Below are 16,789 nucleotides of genomic sequence, written 5' to 3' on the forward strand. Positions count from 1 at the left end.
TGCTAACTGTGAAAACTGAAATAGGAGGACAAAAAAGAATTGATGATGTAATTCAGGGAAAAAAGTATGTTAAATACAAACTTTTTGCCTGTAAATTGAATAAGGGCACTATTTCTCAGGGTGAAAAAATGTTAGAGTAGTACAGTATCTTAGGACTTCTCCAAGACTTTAAAAAAATTCTTTTTTGTGAGAAAGATTAGAAAACAACATAAATGTCCACTAATAGGAAGGTGTTAAAGCTAATTTGGTTTATTCAGAAAATGGAATACCATGCAGCAGTTGGATGAGGTAATTGACTCCTTACGTGTTGATATGGAAAAATCTCAAAGATTCTTTTAATTGAAAGATATCAATGTGAATAATATTAAAGATGTGTTATTGAAACAGAGCAGGACCCTATGGCCCTTGCCCCACCATGTCCTCAGCCTGCCTTTTGTCTGTGGAAAAACTTTATCCAAAGAATAAGTTTAATCAGACAAGTGAGAAAATGCAGAAACAAAGGAAAACAGTCAGAGACCAAATAGTAATAGTTTAGTCATTGAGCATAGTCAAGGACTTTTAGTTCCTCCTCAGGGGCTACAGATAATATTCTGAGCCATATCCTGTGAGCTGTCTTATAGATACTGAAACCCCCAGCAGGTGGAAGAAGTCAACTACGTGATGACCAGGCTGTAGCCGTGACATAAGCTGCCACAATTCCGAGAACTGGCCTCAAAGAAATGGAAACAAACCGACCCGGGAACTGAAGATTAACTGTACTTGAAACAATCAAATTGACGCTGGTCAGACCACCGATGATCAATTTCAAGGTGACTGTCAGAGCTGACTGTATTGTTTCTGCCTGTAGCCCCTCCCTCTGTCTATAAAAGCTCTTGCCCCCTGATTGTCAGGGGAGAGGGGGAGTTGGCCTCTGGACAGGCGTCCACCCTCCCCCTGGTTGCTGGCATCCAAAATAAAGAAAACTTTCCTTTCCACCAACCTGGCCTCTTTATTAGCTTTTGAGCGGCAAGTAGCCACACCCCACTTTCGATCACATTATTATTTCTATTTAAAAGCATATGTTTGGTATCTATGCTTAGATATACATAGATTCTCTCTGGAAACACGTTTGAAAAGTACTATAGCAGTGAATGCCTCTGGGGAAGGAACTAGATGACTGTGATAGAAATGTCAGACTGAGAATTATTTGTCATGTTCTGTCTTTGAGCGCCTTTTATACTTTGTAGCATGGGCATATATTACCTATTCAAAACAAATAATAACACGTAATTGTAAAAAGGCAGCCAAACCTGTTAAATTATTTGCAGGGAAAAAATATATATAACAACAACTGAATACCTATACTGTTGCTTTTGACAGGCATTTTTCTGCAATATAACGGATGATGCTAAATAATTCCATCAAACATGTTAATACCTTTGTTACCAAAAGCTCGACCTCTCTGTACACTGGTGCCAAATCAAATCTCGGAGACAGAGTTTTAGGTGAAGTAGGAAAGGATAGCTTTATTACTTTGTCAGGCAAAGGGAGACACACCAGGGGCTTCTGACTCGAAAAACTATGTGTCCCAACCCCAAAGGATTTGATGAGGGTTTTTTTTTTTTTTTTTAATACATTTATTTATTTATTTATTTTTGGCTGTGTTGGGTCTTCGTTTCTGTGCGAGGGCTTCCTTTAATTGCGGCGAGCGGGGGCCACTCTTCATCCCCGTGCGCGGGCCTCTCACTATCGCGGCCTCTCTTGTTGCGGAGCACAGGCTCCAGACGCGCAGGCTCAGTAGTTGTGGCTCACGGGCCCAGTTGCTCCACGGCATGTGGGATCTTCCCAGACCAGGGCTCGAACCCGCATCCCCTGCATTGGCAGGCAGACTCCCAACCACTGCGCCACCAGGGAAGCCCTGATGAGGGGTTTTATAACAATAATTCGAAGGTGAAGTCTCTGACAAGATTAGGGTGTGTGTAGGGCCTGCACTCCTTTAATCTCATCTCAGGTGGCCTTTGGTCTCCTAATCTTGAGCTTCTCTGGTCCCTTCATTCTTGCCTCAGGTGGTTTCTTGGCTACTCCCTCCCTTGATTAGTAACCACTTGAATCCACCTTCTGGAACTCAGGGAAGGTCATGAAGGCTGCAGTCTTGCCTATAAGAAATGGGGGACAAAAGGGCCTCCATGCCTGGAAGCCCCACAGGGCTTCACTCGGTTTCACCTTCAACTACTTAGAGCAGTATTTTGCTGCTAACTCATTCTGGAGGACCCATGAAGGCAGTGTTATTCAAAATTATACATTTGGCAAAGAAATTTACTAAAGTCCTTCAATGTCTATGGATAACTGGTAACACCTGCCCTTAACATTTCCAGGCCAAAATGGCTCTTCCACGCTCCGCAGTGCAGAACTCTGGGATCTCAACCAAGGCATTGATTCTTTTACAGGAAAAAAAAAATATATAGCCAATAGGACTCCTTAAATGAAAATACAACTTATAGTCTTTAATTTCCAAAATGAGCACTTACAGTTTGCTTCAATCAGTATCAGAATGCACCTATATCCTGGGTTTTTGGAACAGATGAAATGGATGTGAAGACTTGCCCAAAACCCAGGCCATTTCGCCCCCTCAAAAGATAAAGGAAAAGAAGCATCAAAATTTGAATAACAACCACACCCACAGAGAATTTCTTTGACCTTCTGTTACCCCTATACACTCCCTTCCTCCCTTTTTCTGTTGATAAGATAGGAGGTTAACAAAAAGCAAAAAAGTCATAATACCATGCCCAGGCAGATTCTTTGTCAGATAATCAGGTCTGTTTTCTGATCAAGATAAAGCCACTTTTTCTTAGAATGTTCACCATACTTGCTTCTGCAGTTTCTGAATATAGCAAGTATGACTCTTTATACATAAGATACTATTTTTTGCTACACAGCAAAACTTTCTCCATCAGGAAACAGTGCATTGATTTCCATTCTGTTGCAAGTTCCTTATTTATGTTTCCAGCTACTCAGAAGGTCTTATTTAGAGGAGCACTGTGATACCGTATGCCTGGAGGATGACTTAGGCTGAATGGTCACAAATGGCCCCCCAAGTCAGTGATCTAAATCTGAGATGAAAATAACAAGAATGAGATCATCACACAGATGTCTGAGGAAGAGCATTCTAGGTTAGTGCAAAGACCCCAAGGCCATAATAAGCTTATTGTGTTTGAGGAAAAGATTAGAATTTAGAAAGAATAGCATGAGCCACAGGAGATGAAGTTGAATCGTGCAGGGTCATATAAGAGCATTAGGACTTTGCATTTTATTATAAATTCAATGGAGAGCTATTAGAACAGTAATAAGTGGAGGAATGACATGATCTGATTTAGATTTTGAAAGATCATTCTGACTTCTGTGTGGCAAAGATTCTTGGGAAAGGTGCCCCAAACAGAAGCAGGGAGAACAATAAGGAGGCTATTAAAATACTGCAGACAAGAAAAGATTATGGCTTGAAAGTTTGGATGAGAAGGTGGAATACGCTTTGAAGGTGAGAACATCAGAGCTTTTTAATGGATGAAATATGGGGCATGAAGAAAAAGGAAGACTTGAGAATGACTCTAAGATTTCTGTTTTGATTAACTCAGTGTATTATGGTGAGGTGAGATGGGGCAGCTGAGATCAGGAAATTCAAGAAGTGGAACCAGTTCATTAGTTGAGGGTGTAAATCAAGTGTTCTTTCTGACATAAAATCCACACTGCCTATGTTTAAATAAACCTCATAATCCTTAGGAAAAATTATTAGTTCTTCATTTCTGATCCAAGAGGATCTCTGGAACCACATCTCTAGTTAATCCTAACAAACGTAAGTAAATCCCATTTTCCAAAACAAACCTACTCTTCCATTTCCCTTTGTCCAAACTATCTACATCTGCACACTTTCCTAAAGAAGTATTACACATCCTATAAGTCCCCAGTATATATCAGTTTCTTTCTGTTGCTTTTCTTGACCCTTATCAGGCACAACTGCCACTCCCCCACAAGTATCACTTCATTTTATTCCTTCTTTTTAGGAGAAGGTATCACACTAACATTTTCATCAACTGTACCATGTGTTCCTCAAGGGTGAGTCTGCCTGTAATTTGTACTAAGATTCCTAGAAATTTGCCCAGTGCATAAATTCTCACTACAGACAAATTTTCTTACATTCTCATGCTGAAAAACAGCTCACAAGTAGTATTTTAGACCCACCCACATACATAAATAGCAATCATTCTCTCAAGGTACATCTTCGAGTACATAGGACCAAGGAATGTTTGGAAAAATCAAAGGTTTAATTTAAAAACTAATAGCAAATATATGATTTTTTTGTTAAAGAAAACCTCACTTTAAATGTATTTTTATTTTTGTTGTAGAAACATTCCATTTTGTATTAGGAAGAAAAAATACTAGCTTCAAGTTTCTCAGTTCCCACTCGTTTGTTGGTAGTAAGTATTGCATGAAGGAACACATTATTTCTATATTAAACTTGCACATTTGTAATTAAACCAAAATGGTTTCCTTGCAAGTCGCAGATTTAGGTCAAGAATCTGACAGTGATTCAGGGGCTAAGAGGCAATGAAAGCAGTGAGTCTGGCTCAACTGTGGGCCTCAGTGCAGAAAAGGATGAGTGCCAGCTGAATGAGTATGTGCTCTTCCTCTGCTTCTTTCTACAACTGTGCGGGGACTGCCAAGATCTGTATATTGCTGGCAGGCAAGCAGAGCCAATCCAAGCACCTGTGTTGCAAAATTCAGCAACTGTGCAATTGCTATTACCCATCCATCTGTGAGGAGGGTATTTGCCACATGTCAGTTGACTCACATAAGGGGAATTGGAAGGGAAATTCCATCAGATAAGCAGGACAGCAAAATTAATCGATCATTTTTTCTTCTTTTTGATTGAAAAAATATAGCAAACATGGATGGAAAGCGAGAATTATACAAACGATTTGAACAGATTAGTAATGGCTGTTTCGTGACAAATGGAAAAATTTTAATTCAAAGAGAAAACATAAATAATATTGTATCATTTGAGGAACAAAGATTTTACTGTTTTTAGTGATGCATTACACACGAATGAAGTACCAGAGTCACTAGTCCAGTATAGAGATAAAAGAATGATGTCATCCCAAAGACTCTAAAACATTAAGTGAGATTCATTATCTTAGATTCTTGAATAACAAAATCTCAATTACTGAGAATCAAAAAATTCAGACTTTGTGGTGCCATAACTTCTCTAAGCTGAAGTTGGGCTGCATTATCAATGAAAATGGGCTTAATAAAAATATCAATAATTTAAAAAATACTTATGGGAAAATATTGAAACCTCTTTTAAGTACAGACATTTTTAGCATATTTTAGTCTGTGAATATGCTAATAATATGCAAATTTAAAGTAGCATACTAATAGCAATTCCCACTTAGATTTACTGAGCATGTGATGTGCAGTGGAGGAAGTGCTACACGTATCTTATTTTACTTCTTTTGAAGCTGTTAAGGTTCTAGAACTGGGACTCAAGGTAGTTACCTGTCTTAACCATTCAACAAAATGACCTGTTTAATATTTTTTAAAATAAGTTTTACTCCTTTTATATTATTTTTGTGGCATAATTCTATTTTTTAAAATAAGTTTTACTCCCTTTATATTATTTTTGTGGCATAATTCATAGTGGTGCCTATTAGGCAGTACTTGATAAACATCTCAGTACTTAAGTTATTGAGACAGTACAATCCAATAATATTGTATTATGAATTACATGTAGAATTACATGAAATACTGTACTAGCTGAGAAAATCAATAGAACATAAAATACCCATGGACTAGGTCAATGAGAAAGGATTGAAGGATAAAAACAAATATTTGTCATGACAAGTTTCAGGTGGGAAATGATAAATTCGGATTTTAAAAAAGCAGGGTTTCTAGCCAGATCTATTAAATGGCAAAGATAATACATGCTTCCCGTATATTTGCTTTAGTCTCTCCAACCTTTAAAAGGGCATTTATTAAAACAAATTCTAGAAGAACATACACCAAATATCTCTGAGTAGTGAGTATACAGATAATTTATATTTTCAGATTTTGCTCTTTTGTATTTAAAAATGCATAACTCTTCATTGTGGAATTAAAAACTTGAAAGGAATGTTTAAGATGATCCACTGTAATCAGTGAGAAAGGTACACGTTGAACTTAGAAACTCCAAAGGCAAGTGAGTTTAAAGCAATGTAAAATACTATCTAAAGTAGTAGGCATAGAGATTGTTCTAGATTCTCAAGTGTATAGAAATACTAATTGAGAATGCATTATGTGAGGAAGTGCTGATTCATTTAGTTTTAATTTGTTTCCAATATTTCATTGGGATAATTTTCAAACATACAAAAAAGTTGAAAGAATTTTTCTGTAAAAATTCATATATATACTATGTCAGTGCTGCAATTAACATTTCACTATATTTGCTTTATCACAGACCTATTTGTCTATATTCATCTACACATCCCTCTAACCATTGATTCATGTATATTATTTTTGATGCATTTCAAACAAAGTTACAGACATCAGTATGGTCCCACAAATACCTCAACAGGCATATTATTAACCAGAGTTCAATATTTGTTTCTAGCGCTTTTTGGTTATTGCTGTTGAGGTAAAATTTATATACCTTAAATGCATAAACCCTTAGTATCCTTTCAATGAATTCTGACAAATGCATCTAGATACTAATTTTAAAAGAGCATGGACTCATATTAAGCTCATCTTCTTATCGTTATTTTCTCAATAGCTTCCCAGGTTGGTGGGTTGAGGGCAACAAATGAAAATCAAACATTGTTTTTATGGATGAGGGAATTTTTTAGACACATGATATCTTGTCAATCTGGCCCTATTACTATATTTTCTGGCTTGACTAGTGATAACTTGTCAGATTGGAATAGTGAGACCTCTTTCTCTGGACACAGTAGCAGCACCCATTGTGGTTAGACTAGGAGAGGTACTGACACAAACCAGACCAAATAGTTCCTTAGCAAGGCATCCAGACATTTAACCTTTATCATGGCATCCCTCCACAATAGGGATTCTAAACTTGAAAGCTGACAGCAGCTATTTTCAGGTATGAGAAGAGGTTGTTCAGCAGTAAGACTGAACAAGGAAACAGCCCAAAGTGACCATTAATGAGAAAGCTCTAATGGCAGTCATACTGGTGGTTCCAGTTCTTTTCCTGAGGTCTGGCCACATGAGGCCCCTGTGACCTGTGAATTACCCTTATATTCTATTCTGCTAATAAATTTTCCTTTTTGATGAAGCAAGTCCCAATGGGCTTGTTATTTGCCAGTAAGAGTTATAATTATTCTATTAACTATAGGTAGATGATCCTGAACAGAAACCTCTTTATACCCACATTACAGAGTTACATGACAATTTATTAAATGTAGACCTCAACTATTTTCTAACTATACTCTTTCATGTAATTAATACTGAATTTATTCCCTCCTTAATAAATAACGCTATAGAATGATGTGCTTCTTTTTAAAACAAGGGATGCCTTCTTGTACTCTTAGAAGTAGCTGAGAGACCAAAAGAATTAAGAAGTACTGAAGAACCATCTCATCTTCATTTAAATTACTATCCATTTTATCTTCTCCACCCTGTTTCTATAAAACATTAATAAGGCTGTAAGTCTAAGCTCTTATGTCAATGTAACTGTGTGTAGCTTTTGGACTCTCCAAGAGATTGACTCCAAATATGGTATTTTCTTGCTACAAGTAATGTGTATATGAGAGGCAATACCTCATCTCTGCAAGCTCTAATTCCATAATAATTTATTCCAAGGCCTTGGCAGCTAATGCTTCACTCACTATTAATAGAAAACTGTGCAAGTGGCGTAGGTGGTACTTTCAGTTTAGTGATGCTGTAGTTAATTTCTTTAATTTATAAAGTATTTATAAATCTCATCTTTGCAAAGCTGCTGAAACTGTGTAGGCAGAAACCAGTTATCTCCTTATCTCACAGCCTTCCAAATTGTATCCTCTCCTAGAGCCTACATAATCACTTGCACTCCTCTCACTAAATCTGTGACCCCATCTGTTACTTTGTATCTTGTGAAATAGCTGATTATTTATATGGCTCATGACTAAGTATTATTTTGTTATTCCAGTTACTCTAGAGCAGGTTTTGTTACAGAGGGCTTGGTACAATTCAGATTCCTGGGCTTTATGTCAGCCCAGTAAAAATCTCTATTTCACCTTTTACCTTTGTGAATTCTCCTCAGTTATATTTGATAATACCCTGTGCCCCCAAAGCCTCCTTTATCTGACACTAGAAGAACCATATCAGCTTTTCATCATGCTCAGTGTTTGCCTGGTATGTCTTTTCTCATTTTTTTACTTTCCTATGTTACAATAAAACTCCATTTATGTTTTGTGAAGTTTGAATTTCATATCATTTTTCATTTATCACATAATATTTTCTCCTTCTGATTTTTTTTTTTTTTTTCATTTACAATGTAAACAGCATTCCTAGGTTGAGGGCCATGCATAAACAAGCAGTGCACCAAATTTAGCCCATGGGGCAGCATTCGCTAATCCCTGCTCTACAATATAAAATAAACGTAATCCAATTTAAAATGCAGGATTCAATATTTATAGTTCATTTTTATTTGCTCAATTGGTATTTACTGATTATCCAAATTGGGAAAAGTGCTGCAAAATTGCAAAGGTAAATAAACAACTCAGGCAGGACTCTGTAATTCCAATAGGGGAAATAACACATTTAAATGTGTAGAAAATCCAATATTAAATGTGGCAAGTGACAAAAGGGCATTATGGGAAATACTGGGCATTGATTTGAGGCTTTGTTGAGAAAGAATTTACGTACAATAAACAGCACAGGTGTATGGCCTGAAGAGTTTGACAAATGTGTACTGCTGTGAAACCACCATCCCGATCAAGAAAGAATCTTCATCACCCTGAGAAAATATAATTTGTCCTTTTACAATCAAACCCTCACCAAGATCAACCATTAATGAGATTTGCCTCAGATTAGATTAGTATTTTGTGTTCTAGAAATGCATGTAAATAAAATCCTACAGTATGCTCAACAATAATGATGGATTTCTCTAGTTTTCTCTTTAGTTCTGACAGTTATTATTTATGTTTTGTTGACCTCTGTTATTAGGTACATACAATTTAATATTTTTAGATACTCTTGTTAAATTGACTCTCTTACCATTATGAATATTCATTACCTGGAAATACCCCACGTCCTGAAGTCTACTTTATCTGATGTAAGTATAGTCATGTCAGTTTTAGTTTGCTGTGTTTACATAGTATAACTTTTCCAATGTTTTTACTTTCAACTTTCATGTGTTTAAAATTCATCTCTTGTATACTGCATATAGACAGAGTTTTGCTTATTTACCTAGTTTAACAATCTCTGACTCTTAATAAGAGCATTATGTCCACTTATATTTAGTATAATTATTGATATTTGGGGGTTTAATTGTACCTTCTTGCTATTTGTCCTATTTTTTATCATCTGTTCTTTGTCCTTTGTTTAGCCTTCACTGCCTTTTTATTTTGTTTTGCCTTGTTTTTTAGGAAACAATAAAATCACTTTAATTTGCTGCTTTTCACTTTGAAAGGTCATTGCAGTATCATTTGCAAAATTCTGCTAGGAAAGATACCGCTGGATGGTCATGCCTGGGAATCACTGAGAAACGACAGTCCTGTGTGTAGTAAACGGAGTGGTTGAGCCGGGCAGACTTCATAGGCCAGCATTTCTTCTTTTGTTCTCCCAACCCAATCCTGAGCTAAGAGAAGACTGAGCAGCCAGAAGGCTTGGAGGGAACCAGGTTTATTTGATGCGAGCAACTGTTTGGGGGCTGGGAGGCAGGGGGTGCAGAGCACAGGACTCCCCCTGGCCCAGGATTCAGGTAGGTGACCCCCAGCAGAGGCCACGCTGTAGACTGAAGCTGGCCCCAGCACCTATCTGTGCAGGGTTTGGGGGTCTCAACGTTGCCAAATACTGAAAAGTGACGTGTGAAAAATTACCTTGGGAGCTCTCTTCAGCTGTGTTCTGAACTAGGGCCTTGAGCTGCCTCCAGTTTCACAAAGAACTTGCAGAATGTGGAAGGGAGGAGAGAGGGTCCCAACCACAGCTGCTCTCACCCCTTAAGTCAAAGTCTAAGTGAGGGCCTGGGTGGACAACTTCTATTAAAAAGTCTGCAGAGAGGTAAAGTGCAGCTCCTATTCCTATGAATAATCTAAGCTCTTACCTGAGAAACTAGAGGCAAATAATGCCTTTGGGAAGCCAGTCAGGTCCAATAAGAAGATACTTTTAGTAAAATTTAACATCCCAAGTTAGTTTCTCCAGATCTGGGATCAGAACCTACATCCAAGGGAAGGACTGTTCGGCTGGTGCCAGTTCTCTAACCAGGGGTTGTTGGTTTCTATTTCCTCCCATCTCCATGGTTACCGAGAACCAGCCAGGGTATTCAAGGTGTAGTGAATACAAAGCTGATCTGCCTTCTGGGAGAGCTGAGTGCAAACTACTTGGGGTCAGTGGTCACTTGGCCGGTCATCTGTCAGCAGCCCGTTCTGAGGTCTGCATCTCACAAACAGGAAGCAGGATTGGAAAAGAAAGATCGTACAGAGTCATTTAACTGAATACCACCACAGTGATCACATTCTTCTCAGTTTCAAAGCCCCATCAAACTGACGCTCAGGAGGGAGCTTCATTTCAGAAAGTGTTTCTAGACTTTTGTCCCAGGGTTGAATCATTGTAATTGTCCTGTCCTTTCTTTCTCATCACAAATCCCCCTTTCTGTTATTGATGCAGGGTGTCCAAATATAAATATCTGTTACATTTATCACAGGACCCACGAAGAGGGAGGGTCCTGGCACATTTGTTCTTTCTCTATCTTTCTAGAATGATAGGAAGTTTCCCCAAAGCCCAGGCATACTGTGATTGCAAATATGGAGTTGGGGGATAAAGTCTATTGGTGGGGTTATTCCTTTGCTCCATTCTTGACAAGTCTTTTCTTCTCTCTTCTGGCATTGGAGGTGGAAGGCCTCACGTGTTTGGGGATAGAGGGAGGTTTCTCTGTTGTTTGAGGATATCACTGTCAGGACCCTATGAGATGACTGAACCCTGCGGAGAGCCTGGCCTGGGCTGGGTCGTGTGGGCATATGAAGGGGAGACCTTGGGTTTGGCCACCGAATGACCCTGTCAGGCTCATTAGCTCCCTCTTCTTCCCACAGGGAAAATGACCATTAGTACAAGAGCTCTTCACAGATCTTGCCTGTGTCCTCAGGCACAGACTCGTGTGGCCTGCAGTTCCCAGGTCTGTGAAGATCTCATGGTCGTTGCCACCTGCCACAGTGTTGTCTCTAAAGAGAGAAATGGTCTTATAACCATGATTTTCCACATGTCCCAGGCAATACCTCTTGCTCTGTCCATCCCGAAAGACCTCAAAGCTGATCTGGCCTCCTACAGAAAACGTGAGGCCTTTAATTGCAAATGCTTTCCACAGATCTGCTACACATTTTTGTCTTACATTTTCTTTCTTTATAATGTGTATAGAACTCCATGTGTTCTTTGGGGCTGCAGCTTCTTTCAATAGAGGATGAATTCACATCCCATTTAGAATTTCAATGAAAGCACCCCTTCTTCTTTAGGAGTTTGGTTTCTACAATGTAGCTCAGACAGTCATTGATTAAATCTTGGATTAGGGCCTTATTCAAGGTGACCTTGAATATTCTGTTTAATTAAGAGTTGCCCATCTTTGTATGCTACCAAGCCATTTCCTGGAAACACATAATCATATTTTTTTAATCACGTCATTTCCCAGTTCACCTGCACTTTATCGAAATTTAACCCGTCTGCGACTCAGATTTTGATCTTCTGCCTCAATTTTTGTAGAATGCCATTTATTTCTTTAGTAGTTTTCTGCTGAGGGGCCAGCAGGGTCCAGTCCACACCAAGGAGGCAGAACACTGGGCCATGAGCCCTCAAGTCCCTAGTTTCCATCCCTTCCCCTACTTTTTGTTAAAATAATGAAAATAATTGACTGTTTTTAGTATTCTATTTGATCTCCTACATAGAATTTTATTATTCACTGTTTCAATTAGTTTTATAGTGGTTATTTTAGGGATTACAATATGCTTCCTTAACTTTTCACCTACCTTGAATTAATATCATACCACTTCATATAAGGCAAGAATTATTTCCAGTCTCATTTTCTTTAGCTGGATTCACTTCCTGTGGTGACCCTTGCAACTCTGCTCTGTTAGTTCTAGATTCTCTTTGGTTTTGTTTTTCTGAAAGTTTATTTTGTCTTCCTTTTTGAAGAATACCTTCACTGTATATAAAATTCTAGGTAAATGTACAGTTTTTTTCCTTATTTCTAACTTTGTACTGTGTACAGAAAGCTTTCAAAGACAGTACAAAGAATTTTTATATATCCTTCACCCAGATTCCCCAAAGGTTAACATTTTACCATATGTGCTTTATCTGCTATATGTACCTGTTTCTTTTTCTCGGAACCATTTGAGAGTAAGTTGCAGACGTGATGACCCTCTATCCACAAATATTAGTTTAACTTGCATTTCTTAAAAATAAGGGTAAATGTACTTTGTTTTCTTTTTTTAAATTATTTTTTAATAATTTTTCCTTTTTTTTAATTTATTTTTTTATACAGAAGGTTCTTAAAGTCATCAACTTTATACACATCAGTGTATACATGTGAATCCCAATCTTCCAATTCATCACACCACACCCCCACCACCCCACCGCTTTCCCCCCTTGGTGTCCGTACATTTGTTCTCTACATCTGTGTCTCAAATTCTGCCCTACAAACCAGTTCATCTGTACCATTTTTCTAGGTTCCACATATATGCTTTAATATACGATATTTGTTTTTCTCTTTCTGACTTACTTCACTCTGTATGACAGTCTCTAGATCCATCCACGTCTCTACAAATGACCCAATTTCATTCCTTTTTATGGCTGAGTAATATTCCATTGTATATGTGTACCACATCTTCTTTATCTATTCATCTGTCAATGGGCATTTAGGTTGCTTCCATTGTAAATGGCTATTTACAAAAGTAAATAGTACTGGAATGAACATTGGGGTGCATGTGTCTTTTTGAATTATGGTTTTCTCTGGGTATATGCCCAGTAGTGGGATTGCTGAATCATATGGTAATTCCATTTATAGTTGTTTAAAAAACTTCCACACTGTTCTCCATAATGGCTGTATCAATTTACATTCCCACCAACAGTGCAAGAGGGTTCCCTTTTCTCCACGTCCTCTCCAGCATTTGTTTTTTGTAGATTTTCTGATGATGCCCATTCTAACTGGTGTGAGGTAATACCTCACTGTACTTTTGATTTGCATTTCTCTAATAATTAGTGATGTTGAGCATCTTTTCATGTGCTTCTTGGCCATCTGTATGTCTTCTTTGGAGAAATGTCTATTTAGGTCTTCTGCCTATTTTTGGATTGGTTGTTTGTTTTTTTAATATTGAGCTGCATGAGTTGTTTATATATTTTGGAGATTAATCCTTGGTCTGTTGATTCATTGGCAAATATTTTCTCCCATTCTGAGGGTTGTCTTCTTGTCTTGTTTATGGTTTCCTTTGCTGTGCAAAAGCTTTGAAGTTTCATTAGGTCCCATTTGTTTATTTTTGTTTTTATTTCCATTACTCTAGGAGGTGGATCAAAAAGATCTTGCTGTGATTTATGTCAAAGAGTGTTCTTCCTATGTTTTCCTCTAAGAGTTTTATAGTGTCCAGTCTTACATTTAGGTCTCTAATCCATTTTGAGTTTATTTTTGTGTATGGTGTTAGGGAGTGTTCTAATTTCATTCTTTTACATGTAGCTGTCCAGTTTTCCCAGCACCACTTACTAAAGAGGCTGTCTTTTCTCCATTGTATATCCTTGCCTCCTTTGTCATAGACTAGTTGACCATAGGTGCATGAGTTTATCTCTGGGCTTTCTATCTTGTTCCATTGATCTATGTTTCTGTTTTTGTGCCAGTACCATATTGTCTTGATTACTGTAGCATTGTAGTATAGTCTGAAGTCAGGAAGTCTGTTTTCTCCAGCTCCATTTTTTTCCCTCAAGACTGCTTTGGCTATTCAGGGTCTTTTGTGTCTCCATACAAATTTTAAGATTTTTTGTTCTACTTCTGTAAAAAATGCCCTTGGTAATTTGATAGGGATTGCATTGAATCTGTAGATTGCTTTGGGTAGTATAGTCATTTTCACAATATTGATTCTTCCAATCCAAGAACATGGTATATCTCTCCATCTGTTGGTATCATCTTTAATTTCTTTCACCAGTGTCTTATAGTTTTCTGCATACAGGTCTTTTGTCTCCCTAGGTAGATTTATTCCTAGGTATTTTATTCTTTTTGTTGCAATGGTAAATGGGAGTGTTTCCTTAATTTCTCTTTCAGATTTTTCATCATTAGTGTATAGGAATGCAAGAGATTTCTGTGCATTAATTTTGTATCCTGCAACTTTACCAAATTCATTGATTAGCTCTAGTAGTTTTCTGGTGGCATCTTTAGGATTCTCTATGTATAGTATCATGTCATCTGCAAACACTGACAGTTTTACTCCTTCTTTTCCAATTTGTATTCCTTTTCTTTCTTTTTCTTCTCTGATTGCCATGGCTAGGACTTCCAAAACTATGTTGAATAATAGTGGTGAGAGTGGACATCCTTGTCTTGTTCCTGATCTTAGAGGAAATGCTTTCAGTTTTTCACTATTGAGAATGAGGTTTGCTATAAGTTTGGCATATATGGCCTTTATTATGTTGGGGTAGTTTCCCTCTATGTCCACTTTCTGGAGAGTTTTTATCATAAATCGGTGTTGAATGTTGTCAAAAGCTTTTTCTGCATCTATTGAGATAATCATATGGTTTTTATTCTTCAGTTTGTTAATATGGTGTATCACATTGATTGATTTGCGTATATTGAAGAATCCTTGCATCCCTGGGATAAATCCCACTTGATCATGGTATGTGAAACTTTTAATGTGTTGTTGGATTCTGTTTGCTAGTATCTTGCTGACGATTTTTGCATCTATATTCATCAGTGATATTGGTCTGTAATTTTCTTTTTTTTTAGTATCTTTGTCTGGTTTTGGTATCAGGGTAATGGTGGCCTCATAGAATGCGTTTGGGAGTGTTCCTCCCTCCGCAATTTACTGGAAGAGTTTGAGAAGGATGGGTGTTAGTTCTTCTCTAAATGTTTGATAGAATTCACCTGTGAAGCCATCTGGTCCTGGACTTTTGTTTGTTGGAAGCTCTTTAATCGCAGTTTCAATTTCATTATTTGTTATTGGTCTGTTCATATTTTCTATTTCTTCCTGGTTCAGTCTTGGAAGGTTTACCTTTCTAAGAATTTGTCCATTTCTCCCAGGTTGTCCATTTTATTGGCATAGACTTTCTTTCAGTAGTCTCTTAGGATGCTTTTTTATTTCTGCAGTGTCTGTTGTGACTTTTACTTTTTCATTTCTAATTTTATTGATTTGAGTCCTCTCTCTCTTTCTCTTGATGAGTTTGTCTAAAGGTTTATCAATTTTGTTTATATTCTCAAAGAACCAGCTTTTAGTTTTATTGATCTTTGCTATTGTTTTCTCTGTTTCTATTTCATTTATTCCTGCTCTGAGCTTTATGATTTCTTTCCTTCTGCTAACTTTGGGTTTTGTTTTTTCTTTTTTTCTAGTTCCCTTAGGTGTAAGGTTAGATTGTTTATTAGAGATTTTTCTTGTTTCTTGAGGTAAGCTTGTATAGCTCTAAACTTCCCTCTTAGAACTGCTTTTGCTGCACCCCATAGGTTGTGGATCATCGTGTTTTCATTGTCAGTTGTCTCTAGATATTTTTTGATTTCCTCTTTGATTTCTTCAGGGATCTCTTGGTTATTTAGTAATGTATTGTTTAGCCTTCATGTGTTTGTGTTTTTTACCTTTTTTTTGCCTGTAATTCATTTCTAATCTCGTAGTGTTGTGGTTAGAAAAGATGCTTGATATGATTTCAATTTTCTTAAATTTACTGAGGCTTGACTTGTGAGCCAAAATGTGATCCATCCTGGAGAATGTTCCATGCGCACTTGAGAAGAAAGCGTATTCTAATGTTTTGGAATGGAATGTCCTATAAATATCAATTAAATCTATCTGGTCTATTGTATCTTTTAAAGCTTCTGTTTCCTTATTTTATTTCATTTTGGATGATCTGTCCATTGGTGTAAGTGAGGTGCTAAAGCCCCCCACTATTATTGTGTTACTGTCGATTTCCTCTTTTATAGCTGTTAGCAGTTGCCTTATGTATTGAGGTGCTCCTATGTTGGATGCATATATATTTATAATTGTTATATCTTCTTGGATTGATCCCTTAATCATTATGTAATGTCCTTCCTTGTCTCTTGTAATACTCTTTATTTTAAAGTTTATTTTATCTGATATGGTATTGCTACACCAGCTCTCTTTTGATTTCCATTTGCATGGAATATCTTTTTCCATCCCCTCACTTTCAGTCTGTATGTGTCCCTAGGACTGAAGTGGGTCTCTTATAGACACCCTATATATGGATCTTGTTTTTGTATCCTTTCAGCAAGCCTGTGTCTTTTGGTTGGAGCATTTAATCCATTCACGTTTAAGGTCATTATCATTATGTATGTTCCTATTACCATTTTCTTAATTGTTTTGGGTTTGTTTTTGTAGGTCCTTTTCTTCTCTTTTGTTTCCCACTTAGAGAAGTTCCTTTAGCATTTGTTGTATAGCTGGTTTGG

At 37.3% G+C, this 16,789-nt stretch overlaps 1 pseudogene across 1 annotated transcript; it reads right to left on the reverse strand.

Annotated features, from left to right (window-relative positions):
- Positions 1–1,592: 1,592 nt before the first annotated feature.
- LOC309629729 (phosphomannomutase 2 pseudogene) lies at positions 1,593–12,018 on the reverse strand (annotated as a pseudogene). Its single transcript has one exon. The product of its transcript is annotated as a phosphomannomutase 2 pseudogene (transcript).
- Positions 12,019–16,789: the final 4,771 nt, after the last annotated feature.

Source organism: Balaenoptera borealis (genome assembly GCF_965194805.1).
Source record: "Balaenoptera borealis genome assembly, chromosome: 5".
In the NCBI taxonomy this organism is placed as follows: Eukaryota; Metazoa; Chordata; class Mammalia; order Artiodactyla; family Balaenopteridae; genus Balaenoptera; species Balaenoptera borealis.